At 35.7% G+C, this 14,272-nt stretch overlaps 1 protein-coding gene across 2 annotated transcripts in view; it reads left to right on the forward strand.

Moving 5' to 3' along the window:
- The window catches only part of XRCC4 (X-ray repair cross complementing 4), a 268,609-nt gene that overhangs the window by 222,106 nt on the left and 32,231 nt on the right, over nucleotides 1-14,272 (forward strand). The window lies entirely within an intron of this gene.

The raw sequence follows: 14,272 nt of genomic DNA on the forward strand, positions 1-14,272 counted from the left end.
AGCTTGTCTATATCTTATGTAGTTGTTAATATGACTCTATGTTATTAGATAAAATAGTTTTATCTTCCTGAAAAATGGAATCTTTAAATTATTGTAAAATCACTCTCATTATTTCTAGTAATGCTGTTTATCTCAATAAAAGATATTAATATAACCACATGAGTTTTCTTTTTGTTAGCATTTACCTGGTATACATGTTTTTCCGTCTTTGTTACTTTCTACCTTTAGATATCCTTACGTTTTGGAAATCTCTCTGGTATACTGCATTTAACTGCATTTTTTGTTTGTTTTTGTTTTGTTTTGTTTTTTTAATCTCATCTGATAGTTTTTGTCTTTCAACTTTTGTCTTTTTACTGTTTTGGAGTAAATATACTGTTTCTCTTCTTTTAGTGGCTACTCTACAATTCCAACATGTTTTCTTAACTTATGAAAGTGTAGAAGTCAATCACATACCCTTTTGCTCCCATCAGAGAACACAATATTTGGAACACTTGAATTCCTTTAAATTCCTTTAATACCCAAATCCCACAAAGTTATATGTTATTTTAATGTATTTGAGGATAGTTAAATTCTATCTTTTTTTAAAGACATTCTTCTTATTATTTCATATATATAGCCAGTGCTCATTTAAATTTATCTACAAATTTATAACTGTCACTGTTCTTATTTTCCTTCTTGGATTTAGAACTACTTGCATTTTAGAACTACTATCTGGGATTATTTTCCATTTATCTGAAATACATTCTTCAGAATTCCCTTTAATGAAACTCTACTAGAGGCAAATTTTCTCAGTTTTTAGTGGGTTGAAAAATGTCTTTGACTTTTGCTCTTGTGAAAATTCTACTGGAGCTAGAATTTGGGTTAGCAGTTATTTTCTTTCAACATGCTAAAGATTTAATTTCATGGGAAATTGAACATTTGCTGACAGTCTCACAATCACTCTTTGGGAGGTAATCTGCCTTTTCTCACTGGCTACTTTTAAGATTACCTCTTTGTCTTTGGTGTTCTGAAGTTTCACTCTGGTACATACAAGTGTGAGTTTCTTTTTGGTTATTTTGCTTGTGATTTGTGATTTTTAAGGAGAATGATTGGTCACTTTCATTGGTTCTGAAAATTTCTCAGTCATTATTTCTTCAAATATCTCTTCTGCCTTATTCTCTCTGTCCCTTTCTTTTGGAACTCAAATTACACTTAGGTAAGGCCATCTTACTCTATTTTCTATGTCTCTTAACCTTTCTTTGACTTCCTGTGCTGAATTCTGCATAATTCCTTCTAGTCATGTTTCAGGTTACTAATTCTCTCTTCATATCTGAAAGCCTAATCTCTGTTAAGCCTGACCATTGAATTTTGAATTTCAGGTATTATATTTTTTCTTTCTTGAAATTGTATGTGGTTCTCTTTCAAATATGCTTTATCATTGTTTATAGTTTCCTGTTACTATTCTTAAGAGTATCTTTTATTTCTTGAAATTTAGTAAGCATTGTTATTTTATTGCTGTCTGTTCTAATATTTGAAATCTTTGCAACCAGTTTCTGTTGTTCTTGTTTCTACTGTTCTTGTTCATAAGTGTTGTTTCTTTATGAGTGAAGTAATTTTTTACTGTGTGATACTCATTTTTCCATAGAAAATTACTGGTAGGAGTTCTTTGAGACCTAGTATAAAGGTGTTTTCTCTGAAAAATATTTGTCATTGCTTCTGCCACAAAGAGGCACTAATGGTCTTCAACTACTTTAAACTACCTGGTTTGAGGTGTTTTTGTTTGTTTATTTTTCAGTTTTATTGAGGTATAATTGATAAATGAAAGTGTAATGTATTTAAAGTGTACAACATGATGATATGTGTATATTGTGAAAGAATTACCACAATCCAGCTAACACATTCACCATTGAGGGTTTGGTTTGGTTTGTTTGTTTTTTAAACTACCCAAGTCACATTAATTTGAGCTGCAAATATACCCAAGGGTAGGTTTGTGGTTACTAAATGAATCTCGGGTGACCCACTTCTATGGGGGAGGGTCTCCTCTTTGGGCAAGCCCTAAGCTTTGTCTCTGTACCCCTGTGCCCCGCAACTGTGTGAAAACTGCAGCTTAGGGTCACAAAGTTCCAGTAAATGTCCTCAGGCAAAAAAAGGCTTTAGTGCATTTTAACCCTCTAGGGTTCTGCCTTCCTTAGATTGTATTCTAATAATTTCCCTAGTACTTTATCAGCTCTCCAATGCTATTAAGAAAAATAACAAATGTATGTATATATGTATACACACACACACACACACACACACACACTCACACTCCAGCATGGTTAGTTCTTTTAAGCAAGAGATATTATGCAAACACCTAGCCTTTCAAATATTGGAAACAGTCATTCAAATTCATAAGCTAAAATTTAGCAAGATTTATACTAAAGGTATAAGTAGAATAACTTAATGGGTAAAGTTAATCAGATGGCTATAAGGCAGCTTATTGTGACACACAAATTTCATCTTTAATAGAAAACAAATTGTGGAAGACCTAATTCAATGAGAAATAGCTCATAAGGGTTCTTGGGAGGCTGAAAAATAACACCAGCAGAAATAATAATAGCTAATACTATTAAGGACTTAAAATGTAGCAGTTTTTCAAAGTGCTTTACATGCATTACCTTAGTTAATCCTTCCATTAAATCTATGACCTACCTAGTATTTTTATCCCCATTTTATACATGAGAAGACTGAGATGCAGAGAATCACAGATTATAAGTGGTATAAAAGGGAGTCAAACCTGGGCAGTAACAGTCTAAAATCCATGCTTTATCTATTGATATATTGCTGCCCTAACAGTAAAGGAAAATGATGGATATATATTTTTTAATTTATGTGTGAAGAAAGGTTTCAACTATATCTCATTGTGGGTAAAATTAAAGCAAAACATGCATTTGAAAGAACAGTTATTACATAGTATAGGAGACATCACATAAATGTTGGCTGGTGACTGAATGTTCTTATAAGAAAGCTTTGATTATTATTGTGGTAGTATAATATAAAGTATAAGGAAAATAAGTAACAGCAATAATCTACTATACTTCCAAATTGTAAAAAAGAGAGAATATTTTCATGGCAAATTTTAAAGAATGGGTCAATTAAAATAACTTTAATTTTATACTGCAATAACTTGTGAAAATCAAGTATAATCTAGCAAAAAACCCTACAAATAACACAATAGAAAATTCAATTAGAGAGACAAAAATACCACATACCCTACTTATATTTAGTTAATATTATGTGGAGTAAACTATTTAAGAATAAAGGATTTGAGGGAATGATTCAACTGAGTGCAACTTCAAGTTAAAAAAATGGTTACAAATATAATTAGGGAAAACTCTGATAATATTTGCAGATGACACATGGCAAATCAGGAAACAATTTGAGAATATAGTAAAACTAATTACTTGGAACTCAACTACATTCAACCCTTGTTTGACTGGCATAAATGGGGTGAAGAATAGATAGAAACGAAACCACAGACTACCCAGAATCATGGTTAATACAAAACCGTAAAACTAATAACAATATGACATAAAACAAATTTATGAATAATCTAGTAGTTCAACACAGTCCACAGATGTTACCCAAAAGTGTAAAAGAAATACAAGTACTTGGATTCAAGACCATGTAAATTATCTGCCAAAAAAGTACTGGGCTGTTAAACGACACTTAGTAAAGATCCTTGTATTTATGAGTCTTGAATTAAGCAGACACATGCCTCCTTTCTCTTTCATTACTACCCTTAATTAGAAGTTCAACTAAAATTCTTGCTCAGTGGTGTTAGAATACAGGCATACCTTGTTTTATTGAGCTTCACTTTATTACACTTCTCAAGTATTGTGGGGTTTTTTTGTTGTTTTGTTTTGTTTTGTTTTTTACAAATCGAAGGTTTGTGCCAACCCTGTGTCAAGCAAGTCATTTTCCAATAGCGTTTTCTCACTTCATGACTCTGTGTCACATTTTGGTAATTCTCAGAATATTTCAAACTTTTTCATTATCATTATATTTGTTACTGTGATCTATGATCAGTGATCTTTGATGTTACTATAGTAGTTGTTTGGGGCTGCCATGAACCACACCTATGTAAGACAGCAAACTTAATCAATATATGTTGTGTGTGTTCTCACTGCTCCACCCACCAACCATTCCCCCATCGTTCTCCTTCTCCTTGTGCCTCCCTATTCCCTGAGATACAATACGATGTTGAAATTAGGCCAATTAATAACCCTACAATGGCCTCTAAGTGTTCAAGTGAAAGAAAGAGTCTTACTCTTTCTGTAAATCAGAAGCTAGATATGATTAAGCCTAGTGAGGAAGGCATGTCAAAAGCAGAGATAGGCTGATAGCTAGGATTCCTGTACCAAACAGTTAGCCACACTGTGAATGCAAAGGGGAAAGTTCCTGAAGGAAATTAAAATCGCTACGCCAGTAAACACACGAAAGATAAGAAAGCAAAACAGCCTTACTGCTGATATGGAGAAGGTTTTTGTGGTCTGGATAGATCAAACCAGCCTCAACATTCCCTTAAGCCAAAGCCTAATCCAGAGCAAGGCCCTAACTCTCTTCAATTCTGTGAAGGCCGAGAGAGGTGAAGAAGCTGCAGAAGAAAAGTTTGAAGCTAGCAGAAGTTGGTTCATGAGGTTGAAGGAAAGAAGCCACCTACATAACATAAAAGTACAAGGTGAAGCAGCAAGTGCTGATGTAGAAGCTACAACAAGTTATCCAGAAGATCTAGTTAAGATTATTAATGATGGGGGATACACTAAACAACAGATTTTTAATTGTAGACAAAATAGCCTTATACTGGAAGAATATGCTATTTGGACTTTCATAGCTAGAGAAGAGAAGTCAATGCCTGGCTTCGAAGCTTCAAAGGATTGGCCGACTCTTGTTAGGTAGAGGCTGGTGCAGCTGGTGACTAATTTGAAACCAGTGCTCATTTACCATTACGAAAATCCTAAGGCCCTTAAGAATTATGCTAAATCTACTCTGCCTGTGCTCTGTAAATGGGACAACAAAGCCTGGATAATAGCACATCTGCTGACAATATGGTTTACTGTTTTAAGCCCACTGATGAGACCTACTGCTCAGAAAAAAATTCCTTTCAAAATATTACTGCTCGTTGACAATGCTCCTGGTCATTCAAGAGCTCTGATGGAGATGTACAATGAGATTAATGTTGTATTCATGCCTGCTCACACAACATCCATTCTGCAGCCCATGGATCAAGGAGTCATTTTGACTTTTGAGTCTTATTATTTAAGAAATACATTTCATAAGACAATAGCTGTCATAAAGAGTAATTCCTATGATGGATCTGGGCAAAGTAAGTTGCAAACCTTCTAGAAAGGATTCACCATTCTAGATGTCATTAAGCATATTTGTGTTTCATGGGAAGAGGTCAAAATATCAGCATTCACAGGAGTTTGGAACAGGTTGATTCCAGCCCTCATGGATGACTTTGTGGGGCAAAAGACTTCAGTGGAGGAGGAAACTGCTGGTGTAGTGGAAACAGCAAGAGAACTAGAACTAGAAGTGGAAGATGTGACTGAATTGCTGCAATCTCATGATAAAACTTGAGCAGATGAGAAATTGTTTATTATGGATGAGCAAGAAAGTGTTTTGAAATAGAATCTACTGCTAGTGATGATGCTGTGAAAATTGTTGAAATGACAACAAAGGATTTAGAATAAATATTGCACAAACTTATTTAATAAAGCAATGGCAGGGTTTGAGAGGATTGACTCCAACTTTGAAAGCAGTTCTACTCTGGGTAAAATGCTATCAAATAGCATTGCATACTACAGAAAAATTGTTCATGAAAGGAAGAGTCATCGATGTGGCAAGCTTCATTTTTGTCTTATTTTAAGAAATAGCCACAGCCACCCCAACCTTCAGTGACCACCACCCTGATGAGTCAGCAGCCATCAGCATCAAGGCAAGACACCCCACCAGCAAAAAGATTGTGACTCTCTGAAGGCTCAGATGATGGTTAGCATTTTTTAATAATAAAGCATTTTTTAATTAAAGTATATGCATTTTTTAGACATAATGCTATTGCACACTTAATGCTATTACACACTATATTGTAGTGTGCAATAGCATTACAATATAGTGTAAACATACTTTTATATGCACTGGGAAACCAAAAATTTCATGTGACTCGCTTTATTGCGATATTCGCTTTATTGCAGTGGTCTGGACCCCAGTCCACAATTATCTCTGAAGTACACCTGTACCCCACAAGTACTGCTGTATGAACTGAGGGATAGGGCCTAGTCTATCAGGCTATCTTAGATAGCTCTGTACCGTTTATTTATTACTACAAATATCTTTTGGTATATAGTTGTTTTATTCATAGTAATTTTCATTTCTTTACAAATGTACTCTTTATGATTAATTATTACTTTAGTTTATCTTCTACCAGATAATCAAGAGTTGAGTGCCCTCCCAAATATATAATCATTTAGATATTGTCTAGAGAAAATTTACCTTTGCTTTTTTGCTGTAAAAATTTCACATAAACTATAGATTTTTGCATAAATTGATATTTAGATAAAACTCTAGGAGTAATGTTTCCTTTGTTTCAGAAAACAAAAACTTTGTTTCCTTTAAAGACACACTCAGATTGGTTGGTATGATATAGCAACCTAAAAATATTTATTAAATTGAATTACTGAACTGAAGTTGAATTTCTGAATTAATAACAAACATGGAAATAAACTAATTCTAACTAATTCATATCCTGAGAACACTTTATAGTGATTGGGGAAAAAAGAAAAAAACCCAAACCTTACTAATCATTTTGCAGCTGAGAAAAGACCATTATACTGAGCTGACCAAGACCTCACAACAGCAACCTATTAGAACGGAATCTTCAGCTCCCAAATGAACTTTTTTTTATGATGGACTATATTTTTTAGAATAGTTTTAATTTAGATTTACAGAAAAATTGAGAAAATAGTACAGAGTATTTCCATATATACCCCCCCTCATCTTCTATTATTCACATCTTGCTTTAGTGTGATACATTTATTACAGGTAACACACCAATACTGAAACCCTTATTGTGAACTAAGTCTATAGTTTAATTCTGAAAATCACCCTTTGGAAAATTCTGTCCTACAACATACCATGGCCTACCACATTAACTTAGACTGGGTTAATATATAAATCTAAAAGCATTAAAACTCAGTTTCATTAGAATTATCTCTGGAAGTGTAGCTAAGAAATTGATAATAGCAGTTAGTTCTTAGAGAGAGTTATTGGCTGAAGGTATAAAAATGAAGGGAAGATCTGTTTCTTGTGTACCACTGTGTACCTTTTAAAGTTTTTACCCAGTATATATATTACCTATTTAAAAATTAACAAAAATTAACAAAATGCTATAAATTTGATTACTCTGTAATTCAGTCTGTCCTGGAAAAAAGGGTTTACTGTGTAAATATGGATTTTGTTACCATAACTTTTATAATACATGTCCACAGCAATAAAACATTGTTGCTAACTAAAATCATACACATATAACCTGTTCTCAAATATAAGATGGTAAATTGTTTAACATAAAGCAATCAGTATAGGAGTATTTTAGAAAATAACTAACACACGATGTTCTTAGATAAGATAGTGAGAAATCAGAGAATTATACTCACAAGACATGCATGTCTATAATTTAATAAAATAAGTAGTATAGTATGCCTTATTGATTTTAGTTTTTAACTTAATATGAGTAATATGTTTTTAAAAGTTGGTTATTCTGGAGAAATTAACCCAAATTTGTCAAAGAAAATCAAAATAAAAGTTCATTAAACAATATATTCTGCAAGGAGGGATTCATCATAATTTAGCCTCTATGCAAACAGCAACTTTCTCAGCCATTTCATTGGGAAATGTCTATCTAAATAAAATTGTTGTAAAATACTTGGCTAGTGGGGTCTGTACTATAGCATATTATTCTGATTTACAATAATAAAATTATAACCTACTTTCATTTATTTTCCATATATTTATACTGTTATTATCATTATTATTATTTTACCCTTTCAATAGTCCTGGGAAGTATGCTGTTGATGCCACTTTCCAAAGCAGGGGATGGACACAGCAATCAAAGGTCTTTTTCTAGGTTACCCAGAGATCTCAGAGCATTGTCAACTCTACTTTCTTGACCCAGGTCAAGGTACCCCCTCTTTATATTATACTCCCTGACTGTAACTACAGCTTAATTATACAAAGCCTTAATAATGAGAAATTCAAGCAGAATTAATTAAAAAAGAGAAAGATGATATTAAGTATTTTTAAAATAACAGTGTCCAAGGAGCTTCAGAATAATCTCTCAGGATCACAACGCAGTGAGAACTGATTCTCAGGATCATCACATGATGGAGATATTAAACTTTAATCTGCAGGCTCTATTAATTAAATCAGGAAAGTAGGATGTATTTCACAAAAGTTTTCAGCGAACATCTTTTGCATTAGTGCTCAGTTATCCCGAAAAAACTCAAAACTATTAACCATACCAATTTTATCCCTGAACAGCCCAGTGAATTTTCTACAGAAGACTGCAAATTCTTAGTGAGCAGAAACCATGTGGTCCTCATCAAGAGTTGTTATGATACCTATATGTGCTGTTGCATAATCAGTGCTTGTATCTATACATCAGTAAATATTCATGAGGACCAAGAAGTAGGAAAATGAGTAGTTATTAAAAACCATGGAATTTGTCATCACATTAAAATTTATTTAAGATTAATTTGTCATTCTGTGTTCATCTCATTTTAGACATGTAAAGAAAAATATTTCAGTAGACGAAATCACAGATTATTGAATTCCCATGTTAGGCTTCATAGTCACAATTTAAAGCGGAGCCAAACTTAAAAACATTCAAGTAATCAGGTAAATCTCTTAAGATTGTGGACTCTTAAGATTGACTTCGGGTGCCAAATGTTTAAGATTTTATGTTAACAAAAATAATTCTATGATCAAAGGAGTGTCAGTGTCATAGAAATGGAGTGATACAGTTCCCATCCATTGTTGTTTTAGACTTTGTATAGTTTAGAATTTTCAACAATACCTGGCACTGGTGGCGAGTGGATGATGCATGCAAAGCCACAGCGGCAATATCCCTCCCCAACTCCTGTGAGAGGGCCGATTAGGCAACAGGAATCTGCATCACTGAAGTGCTTCAGCTCAGCCAGTGTTTCTATCACAGAGGCTGGAAATCCTGACTCATCTTTGTGCCTTCTTTTCTTCCATTGTGAGGCACAAAATACAGAACAGAGAAGAGAGCACAACAAAAAAACAGGGGAAAGGAGAAAGGGAAATTTTGTAACTCTAAAATATTTCATTGTTCAACGCTTTGGTCAGACCTTATTTCTGCGGCAGTAAGTAGTCAGAATTGCTCGTGTTGAGGATTCAAGGCTATTACTACACCAGAGGGAGAGCACAGTTTCCTTTATTCCCGCTCCCCCTGTTATGTATTCTAGCCTCACCCTGGCCAGGTATTGAACAGAGGTACAAGACTTTTTCCCAAAGTATTTCAGTCCAGCACACTTTTTTGCTAATGGAAGAATTCGAAAAGCACTCAGGGAATTCTGATGGGATTTTTAATTTTATTAATTCAAACTAGTAATGTTTACTCACTTTTTTCTAAAAAGTGGTTATACATGGTTTCTGCCAGTTGTTTGGCGTTTGGGGGCAGTGGAGGAGTTGTAGAGAATAGGTAATTTTTCTATCTATGGCCCTTCCATAAGCAATTCTGAAAGATCTCACAGTATACTCAACACTGAGGGGCTACCAGCTTTCCTTAATGTAACTCCCTGGACATAGCTATAATTTAGCTGAGAGATGAACAAGTACACAAAATCTATACTTCAAGGCAAAATAGAACATATATCTTAAGAAAACTATAAGAAAATATTTTTATTTGTTAAGAGAATCATAAGTAGGGTGTCATAGACCGGGTGGAGGGCACACTGAAAGTCATGACTATCAGGAAGCTTTAAACCAAAGTGTTAAAGAGCTGGGTTTGTGAATGGTGAAGGCAAGGCAGAATCCCAACAGAGAATGACAGATGTAGAAGCACAGGAATAGAAAAACAAAAACTATGCATGAGGGGCAGAAAGCAGTTAGCAGTTCTTTTTTAGTTGAAATGTAGGGCATAGCAGGAAGATTGAGAGAACTGCGTAAGTAAGGTGAAAGCCAGGAGGCATTATGTGGTTATGTATTCAGTTCTTTACTACATGTACATGCTATAAAGGATTGCCTGTCTAGAACCATGTGGAATTACAGATAGAAAATTCCAGATCAAATAACTATAAGTGACTGAACCTTATATTTTAACTTTTGTGAAGAAAGCCCTTATGAAACACGCAGTATACTTTGCGTCTCACTAAAGCATGTTATATATTCCCCCCTTTCCGACTGTGTTTCATGAAGCCCTAAAAATTTGTCAGATATATTTTGGAGGACCAAGGGAGCTGGTAGTAAATGAGACGGTCTTCCTTCTACCTCCTCTCCCTCATTCCCAGAGCAGTTTAACTTTTTACTGTTTTTCTTGTTAGATTACTTCTACAAGATTTCATTTGAAGAAGGAGTTCCACCAATAAAATGAAGTTTGAGTCCAGTGAGAAACCCTTGTGTAGTCAGATTACTAAGAAAGCATTGACTTATTGTAAGCAGTTTATTTCCTTTAATGTAATAGACATAAATGTCATGGATAGATGAATAGATAGAAGTATAGGCACATGGATGGAAGTAGTAGTACATGTTAGGGGATATTTGAATGAAAAAATATGTGTGTGGGAAGAAGTTAATATATTATAGAAATAGACAACTTTTTCTTTTTTTTTTTTTTTCTCCGGTACACGGGCCTCTCACTGTTGTGGCCTCTCCCGTTGCGGAGCAGAGGCTCCGGACGCGCAGGCTCAGCGGCCACGGCTCACGGGCCCAGCCGCTCTGCGGCATGTGGGATCCTCCCGGACCGGGGCACGAACCCGTGTCCCCTGCATCGGCAGGCGGACTCTCAACCACTGCGCCACCAGGGAAGCCCTAGAAATAGACAACTTTTAACCATTTATCTTTTGGAGAACATAGAGATCTTGTTTAATATATGGATACAGACATTTTACAGAATAATTACCTGGTTTCCTTAGAAGGGTCAGTGCCAAAAGTCCTCCACACTTTTGAACATGTTTTTTGTCCTTAATTCAAAAGTTCTCTTTGAAAATTATTTACATCCTGAGAAAATGTAAGTACTTGTAATATTTGGCATGTTTGTTACCTAATAGAAAAAGGTTCTTATTAAATAATGTCTCCTAAACTTAAAATAATAGTAAATAGAATCCTAGTTGTGTTTTTTAATGAAATGTTTCTAACTGACTTTTACTCCTTGTATAATCCATAAGCCATTCTTTAAATTTTAACTTTCATAATCATTAAATCTTTGTGCAGCTTAGTCTTGATTCATAATTATTTCAATTAATATTTTTATCCCAATACTCAAATCTGATTTGAGTTGTCCATAGTTCCATGTTTAGGAATTCATGATATGGAAACCATCCTTTTCATCTCTTGCATAGTAAGATCAACTCTTAAGAGAGTATTATCCGTAGAAAATGTAATTTGCCCTTTTGAGATGGCTATTTATGGCGATCACATTAAATTACAAACATTGAATATTAAAATTGAAATTTTATTCGTGCTCTGTTAAGCTACTTTTGTTAATATTTAGAGGAATGTGATTTTCTGTGCTTTTTGAACAGAAAGAATTATTTTGGGTCTTTTCACAAATGGATTAAGGATTTAGGAAAAAGGAACTTTTACATTTCATCTACTGTCATCTCTTTGCAGTTGGTGACTGGTCTAAGTACAAAGTGAAAGCACAGGAAATTAATAAGAATTTTAAAACTAATGTTTATGTAATAGGAAGTTTAGAGAACAAATACACATATTCTATATATATAAAAATAGGAATATGCTAATAAATAAATGTATTAAACCTCCATGTTGTACACCTCAAATTTATACACTGTTACATTCAGTTATGTCTCAGTTTAAAAAAAATCACTGTTGGGCTTCCCTGGTGGCGCAGTGGTTGAGAGTCTACCTGCCGATGCAGGGGACATGGGTTTGTGCCCCGGTCCGGGAAGATCCCACATGCCACGGAGCGCCTAGGCCCGTGAGCCATGGCCGCTGAGCCTGCGCATCCGGAGCCTGTGCTCCGCAACAGGAGAGGAATCACTGTTTAAAAAAGGTAAACATGTTTTTTAAGCTTAGTAGCATGAATTTCCTTTTGCTGTATTCAGGAATGACAAATAATTAACTGCCTGTGAATGCAAACTAGAGTATCTGATGTCCAGGAGCTTACATTCCTTCTGAGGATAAAGATGTGGTCATATGTGAAGATAACTGCACACAGTCATAAATCTTATGATGGTAAAGGCAATATTACAGGATCCTAAAACTCTCTCTAACTGAAGTGATGGGGGAAGATTTTAGGGAGCGGGAAGGATTTCTGTTGGTCCTGGCAATAATGAGGGAGAATTGAGCTTTAGGGAGAGGAAGGAGGAGGCCATTCCACCTCCTTCCAGAGGGGGGAAGTTCATGTGGCCATCTGTGGACGCTTGATGTGCTCTAGAAGGAGGTTTATCTAGTAGAGCAGCAGGTGTCCAAGCTAAATAGGAAGGATGGGCCAGATGTGGGGAAGGTGGTAAAAGAAAAAAATTCTCCTGGCAGCATTAAAAAGTTTATTATTTTTTTATTTTATTTTTTTAATTAATTTATTTATTTTTGGCTGTGTTGGGCCTTCGTTTCTGTACGAGGGCTTTCTCCAGTTGTGGCAAGCGGGGGCCACTCTTCATCGTGGTGCATGGGCCTCTCACTGTCGCGGCCTCTCTTGTTGTGGAGCATAGGCTCCAGACGCGCAGGCTCAGTAATTGTGGCTCACGGGCCCAGTTGCTCCGCGGCATGTGGGATCCTCCCAGACCAGGGCTCAAACCGGTGTCCCCTGCATTGGCAGGCAGATTCTCAACCACTGCACCACCAGGGAAGCCCAAAAGTTTATTATTTTTATATCATGTTTTCACATGTGTTCTATACCTTTCTGTGGTAGGTAGGATAATGCTTTTTCCCACTCACCATCCCAAGATGTCAGCTTCCTAATGCCTGGAACCTGTGACTGTGTTATCCCATGTGGTGACATGTGAAAGAGGAAGGCGTAGTGTGGTAGGCTGAATAATAGTCCCCAAAGACATCCAAGTCCTAATCCCTGGAACCCATGAACGTTATCCTATATGACAAGTGAATTTTGCAGTTGTGATTAAATTAAGGATAATTAGATGCAGAAATTATTCTGGATTGTCCAGATGAGCCCTAAATACAATTACAAGTGTCCTTATTTAGGAGAAGGAAGAGGGATATTTCAGACAGAGGAGAAGGAGGCTATGTGATGGAAGCAGAGTCAGAGAAGATGCTAAGGTGCTGACTTTGAACACACAGGAAGTGGACATGAGCCAAGGAATACAAGAAATGTATTTCTATACACTGGAAAAGACAAGGAAATGGATTTATTCTAGAGCCTCTGGAGGAAGCTTAGTCCTGCCAACACCTTAATTTGAGCCCCGTAAGACTCCTTTCAGACTTGTGGCCTCTAAAACTGTAAGAGAATAAATTTCTCTTGTGTGGGTCACCAAGTTTGTCCTAATTTAGCCACAGAAAATTAATACACACAAAGTCATTGGAAAACCTGGACTGTGCTCTAGTGGACTTATAAGAATGGTCTACCTCAGGCTGCCATGAGAACACAAGAAGTCATTGCCATAACTCTAATCCAGTTGCCAGGAACCTCATCTGCATGACACCCTAAAATTGGTGAATGGCCACTGGAACTTGTATTGTGACCGTCACCTCAGCCACAACTGCCTCTTGACACACAGCCGAAAAATGGGCATAGGAATCTGCTGCAGGAAAAAAACAAAAAAAACACCCACCTCTTAATTTTCCATTAAGACTTTGCTTTTGGGGGTATGGGGGGACAGTAAAATAAGTCAAGAAGGTGTCCTTTGCCGCCTTTTCACCTTCTAGATATCTCAGTAGTTTTACAAAGGAGACAGAAACACAGTTTTTAGCTTTCCAGCTCCTGCAGTGGTAAAAAGTTATCCTAGAAAGAGAATGAATGAAAGATGAGCAGAAAAATCCACAGAATTTACCACAAAGGCTTTGAGATTATTTACATGACCACTCTGGGCTCCATCATTCC

Source organism: Monodon monoceros, unplaced genomic scaffold (genome assembly GCF_005190385.1).
Source record: "Monodon monoceros isolate NGI ecotype Baffin Bay Population unplaced genomic scaffold, NGI_Narwhal_1 Super_Scaffold_12, whole genome shotgun sequence".
In the NCBI taxonomy this organism is placed as follows: Eukaryota; Metazoa; Chordata; class Mammalia; order Artiodactyla; family Monodontidae; genus Monodon; species Monodon monoceros.